The sequence below is a fragment of the Callorhinchus milii genome, unplaced genomic scaffold, assembly GCF_018977255.1.
Source record: "Callorhinchus milii isolate IMCB2004 unplaced genomic scaffold, IMCB_Cmil_1.0 Scaffold1, whole genome shotgun sequence".
NCBI classification, from domain to species: domain Eukaryota; kingdom Metazoa; phylum Chordata; class Chondrichthyes; order Chimaeriformes; family Callorhinchidae; genus Callorhinchus; species Callorhinchus milii.
In genome coordinates this window covers 32827678-32834011 of record NW_024704742.1, presented here as the reverse complement: position 1 = coordinate 32834011, position 6334 = coordinate 32827678, and positions in this window count along the sequence as shown.

The window sequence follows — 6334 nt, the reverse complement described above, 5'->3', positions numbered from 1 at the left end:
TGTCATTTTCATTGTTTTGCCTGTAAGAATTATTGAATCATAGCAGTAATGCTATGTGCGCTTATGCCAAAGTGATATGGAATGGAAAGCTAGATTTATACTGCCTGGGGGAATGTTTGAGAGAATTGAAAGGACGTCATGGAGAAGCTCGCAGTGGCTGTACATGCTGTGTTCATACCAGGAATAATGCAGCTGTGAATTGCAATGCTCCTAAAGTCACCTCCTCCCCTCATATATACTCCTTTCTCTATTCAAATCCTACTATGGGATCTTTGATGAACACGCAGACAGGATCTCATTTAGCAAAATCATAGCAGATTCACCACCATAGTTCAAAACTAAGGCTGTGTTTAAGAATTTGTCAAAATTTGGATGGTGTATTAAACTAAAAACACCCAAAAGGAATTTCTCCTTATAGATCTTTTGGGCCATTTGAACTCACGCTTCCAGGCAGGGCGAAACCTTGGGCAAGTTTCCTTACTCCACACGCCTAATAATAATCCCTCCAAAAACCAAAAAAAACAATAATTAAATTGGTCATTTTCAATCTACGACTGTTTGTGGGACATTGCTGTGCGCAATTGGCTGCCGCGTTCGCCCACAAATATACAGTCAATTCACTTTACAGTGTGTTCTGTGAAGCGCTTTGGGACGTCCTCCTGACATGAAAAGCGCTATATCAAATGCAAGGATTATTATTATTATTATTATTATATCAACCCAACCAGTTTCCAATGACTGCAATCTAGATCTGACAACACACACAAAAAAATAATAATAATAATCCTTGCATTTGATATAGCACCTTATCACATCTTCGAGGTGTCTCAAAGTGCTTCAATCAGAAGTATAAAAAGTATTGATGCGAAAGAAGAAAGGAAGATTAGGAAGGCTAAGAGGGATTTGAAAAATCATGGCCTCTTATGGGAAGGGTAATTATAAAGTCTTTTATAAACAAATTAAATTAGAATAGTCAAAGGTGTGGGACTATTTAGAGATGAGACTGGAGGATTCCTAGAGAAGGATATTCAGCAACTACTTGGAGATAATTATGCAAAGGAAAATCTTAACAATAATATTTAATAAAGTAATTTTATAAAGTAATTGGTGATTGACCAATTGTTTTATCTGAGGATTGTTGATCAGGACATCAGGAAAAACTCCTTTTTCTTTTTGAATTTACTGTATGTGCGTCTTTCATCAGTACTTTCAATTCCCGTGTGGTGTGGTTAATTTGTGTCACTAACCCCCTACCCCCAAGTTCTTTTATGTTCTTAGGAATAAGAGTGATTGTATGAAATATTTTACATTTCTGTTGTAAAATACATACAGAAGTTACCAACTACCTATAGTTATTAGATGAAATGAACATTGGTTCCCAAATCAACAATTCTCAAAACCTAGTTCTTCAAGGTTCCTTTACTAAGTCACTTTATAATTGTTATGTACAGATATTAATTACTACACCATAACAATTGCAAGCTGGGACACCCAGCTATCTGGAAGTATCGTTGCTTACCCCTTCCTCAAAGATTCACTTGATATTGGCTTGTTTTAAAAATGGGTTCAGTAGTGGCACACAGAATATGTAGCTAGTAAAGCTAATATTCTGGGTGCTGGACCAAAGCAGATGTTTATGAAAACATAAGATTTGATGGAACCAGAACAGCCACTTGGATCAGTATATCTAATGAGTACATGTCAAATTTGGGTACCATTCTCTAGCTAACTTATGCAATCTCCAGCAGTTGCATAAGTTAGCTGGTGAATGAATTGTCCATGGAGATGAATCTCTGTAAAGTCCCTTATTGATCCTCAACGTAATTGTGCAGAACTCAAGTTTATTGATCTAAAAACTATTATCACTATTGTTCAACTTTGACCAATAGCATGCCATGGATGATATTTCAATGCCTCCACAGTGCACACAGGAATTATCACTTTTCACTGAATATTTGACCATCCATATTCATCATAATCTTCAAGCCTGTTTTGCATTGGATAGATATACAACAATGTTCAATATCTGCGCAAATGGGGATGAACTTCCCTGTGTTTGTGAAAATAATGTGGTTATCAGATAATCTCCCAAAGCCTTATACTAGAAATAGAAAGTTGGTCATTAACTTCAGTTATTTATTGAATATTGCATTATGCAATTCAGCTACCACGTTTGCCTATAAATACACAATCACTACAAAATCCTGTGATTTTGGAGAGATAATGAAAAGTTGTCAAAATAAATTCAAGGAGGATATTAAAGAGGAAATGTTCATCTGGAAAAGACAAGGATCAATATAATTGAAGGAGGCATTCACCAGTGTTTACAGATTAGATTATGAGAGGAAACTCAGAGGAATATAGCCAGCTAAAGAAAGAATTAATACAGAGGAGGGAAATAATGAAGATTAAAGAAGGAAAGGTGGCAGTTAGGGAATGGTTTTCTAGAGAGAATGAAGGAGGTTTGTCGCCGCAGGTACTTCAGTCATTGCTAATAAACAATGACTGGACTCATTCATACCTTGTGAAGCTTCTAATTATAATAATCCTTCCATTTGTTATAATAATAATCCTTGCATTTGATATAGCGCCTTATCATGTTGTTGAGACACCTCAAAGAATATACTGAAAACTGAATTTACTCTATTTTGATATAGCGCCTTATCATGTTGTTGAAACATCTCAAAGTGCTGTAAAGTGTAATGACTGTGCATGTGTACACAAATGACTGAATATATATTAACTGTTTGAATCAGCTGGTCCAGATAACTCAAGCTATAGACAGTATAACAATAATACTACATGCATTTGATATAGCCCCTTATTGCCTTGTCAAGACTCCTCAAAGAGCTTCAAAGGATATACTGTAGTGTGAAGTGTGCATTTTGTGGGGGAATGCACAGCCAATATTAAGCCCTCGGGGACGTTGCCTTGTGCGAGGGGCGCTATGTAAATTCAAGTTGTTGTACTTTATGAGAGGGAGGGGGAATTAAAAGTAGCATTTTACCAGAAGGCGTGCTCAGTCTGTGAACATGATGTTAGCAGTATTGTGAAAAATGCTTAGAAACAACTTTTACAATATTCAGAACCACACTTATACAATCATAAAAGCACAGAATTTGCAGCTTGGAAGAAAGCTATCTTTATTCAGCCCATCATATCTGTGTTGTCTCTTTGAAAGAGCAAACCAGCTAATTCCCTTTACTTGTCTATCATCTTACTCCTGCAACTTACACCTTAATATATTCATATGAGATAATAATGAATTCTTGTTACATGGCTGTTTGTGGATCTCTTAACAGATGAAGAGAAATTGTGGTTATTTTAATTGTGCCTAAAACTGACAAGAGCCAACACCACTCCTCTATCACCTGAACAGAAATATACTTGTGTACATAGATGCTGAATTACTGCTGAAACAAAGTTTTAGATTGCTATGTTAAAAACAAAATTCATAGTTATAATGCCAGGTGTCAAATTGGCTCAATTGGTAACAGAATCTTATGGGTTCAAACATTATGTTAGGACTTTGAGTTTATTGTCTGTGACACTTCAGTGCAGTGTTCTGGCTCATCAATACAAATATTTTTGAACAAATTAAGATAATAATAATAATAATAATAATAATCCTTGCATTTGATATAGCGCTTTTCACGTCGGGAGGACGTCCCAAAGCGCTTCACAGAACACACTGTAAAGTGAATTGACTGTATATTTGTGGGCAAACGCAGCAGCCAATTGCGCACAGCAATGTCCCACAAACAGTCGTAGATTGAAAATGACCAATTTATTATTGTTTTGGGTTTTTGGAGGGATTATTATTAGGCGTGTGGATCAAGTATTACGATAAATGTAACAACACAATGTAAAACCTTTTAGTGGAACAGAAAGATACCTAATGCACTGTGGCAGATACTTACTGTGAAGAGTGAATGTAGTTGTGCCATGTTGCACGGCTATGGATTTGGGGGCTTTAGCAATATCACCTGAGCAGGCTTGCATTTAATCAATCAGAATGCAATTTAGTGCAACACTGCATCATCCTGAGACTTGGACACACATTTGCTGGACAAGAAAGTTTCACTAATCACCACAGCTGTCAGACCGGTCACACTTGCTGCTATATTTATTTTGAGTCATCAGCTATATAGTACCTGGATTTGCAGACCAGAAAGGTGTCTGTAAATGATGTCAAGTTAGGGAAGCTCTGAAATCAAGACAATATATTTAATCTCTCCTCATAGTCCAGTCTCTCCATTTCCTCAATCATTCTGATTTATCCCATAATCTTTTTGTACTGAGGCAGCCAGAACTATACACAGTATTCTAAGTATGGTCTCACCAATGATTTATACAGTGGCAGGATTACCCCACTGTTTCAGCTTGCTATTGATCTTTTGATACATCCTAATATCTGGTTTGCTTTATTCACTGCCACAGAGCATTGTTGCAAGAGCTTCAAGTTATTATTAATCAGTACACCCAGGCCTTTAAGTTTTCCATACATATTATTTTCCTTCCATTCAAATAATAGCCCATTCCTAGATTTTTGTCACCATGTTAAGTCATTTATATTTTTCCACATTGAATTTCATCTGCCATCGATCTGCCCAATTCCCAAGTATGTTCAAATCCTCCTGTAACCTATCTTGTTCAGCTTTGCAATCTACCACCTTCATTACCTTGGTCTTATTAGCAAACATAACCACTGTGCTTGCGACTCCTAGTTCCAGATCATTTATAAAAATATGAAAGAGGTTCCAAAACAGACAGTTGTGGAACTCCACTGGTGACATTTTCCCAAGACATTCCCTGTACCACCACCCTCTGGGCTCTTCTGTTCAAGCAGTTATGTATCCATTGTAATATTTCCACTGATTCTCACTTTGTCTACTTTCAGTACCAGCCTCTCAAGAGGAACTGTATCAAAGGCCTTACTGAAATCCAGATATACATCCAAAGCCTTACCCTTAACAAACTCCCTTGTCACACCATCAAAGAAAACCAGAAAATTAGATTGGCAAGACTTCCCCTTCATGAACCCATATTGGTTATCATTTATAACTTTATTCTGGCCAGGTGTTCTGTGATTTTATCCATAATTCTTCCCACAATGGACGTCAAACTTACTGGTCTAGAATCCTGGGTCACTCATTACCCTTAAAAATAGGAGTAACATCTGCCTTTCTCCAGTCCCCCAGTATCTCCAGTGTTCAGTGATTTCTGAAAGACTTATGCCAGCATTTCTGCAACTTCCTCCCTTAGTTCCTTAAGGATCCTCGGATGCAATTTATCTAGCCCCTGAGATTTGTTTAAGTTTGCATAGATGTTTGGCAACCACGTTGGCAGTGATATGAATAGTGTCACAACTTTCCTCTGTGACATCTTTAGAGTTCTCTTTCCTGATCAGAAAGGTTACCTGTCCCCTCCTTAGTAAAAACTGATGCAAAAAAAAAAAAAGCTTTAGCACTATTGCAGCCTGTGCAACATTATTTGAATCCACCTTCAGTGGCCCTATTCCATTACTTGTTTTTCTTCATCTCTTACTGTAACTGAAAAACATTATTATCCTTCACATCTATTGCCATGTTCAATTCAAAGAATTTCTATGCCATTCTGATGCCTTTTTTATAGTCCTGGCATACCTTCTGGTATCAAATCTGACTTAATTCTGTGCCACTTTTCTTCACGGTCTTAAATGCCTTTATTCCCCTCGATGAATTGCTTTGTAGCCAAGTTCAACTAGGCAGGAGTGCCTTTAAGCTTTGTATCTTTGCATGGGTATACATTGTTCCTTTGCCTTCATAATCACCTCCTTGAAAGAATTCCATAGTTCCTCCACTCCCTTCAGCATATTTAAGCTGCCCAGGCCCACTTTGAGAACTCAGACTTCTTAAGTGCACAAAATCAGTCCTCTTGAAATTTGGCAGCATTGCTTTGAGTTTTTGATAACCTCACCAATCCTCGTGAGGTCAAATGCGATTGCTGTTGCTTAATGCTTCTCCCACCTTTATGTTTGAAAGACAAGTCTTACAACATTCATTTTATATTAAGAATGGTTGCATGTGATCCAATGTTTTGATACAGTTAACTAGTCATCACTTTACAAGATGAACGGTTCTAGCATTTGGCACACTGGTGTGAGGGTAGTACACATTTCACTCTTAATAGCTCTTCTGAACAATTATTAGGATATTGACAATTTCTGTTGAACTTTTGGCCCATTGTACTTGAACCTATAACTTCTGTCTCCAATCTTCAAAGCAGATGTAAATAAGGACAAGGTCACTTGCCCTGGCTTTGGAGTCAATTCATCTCTTCTGTTAGACGATTT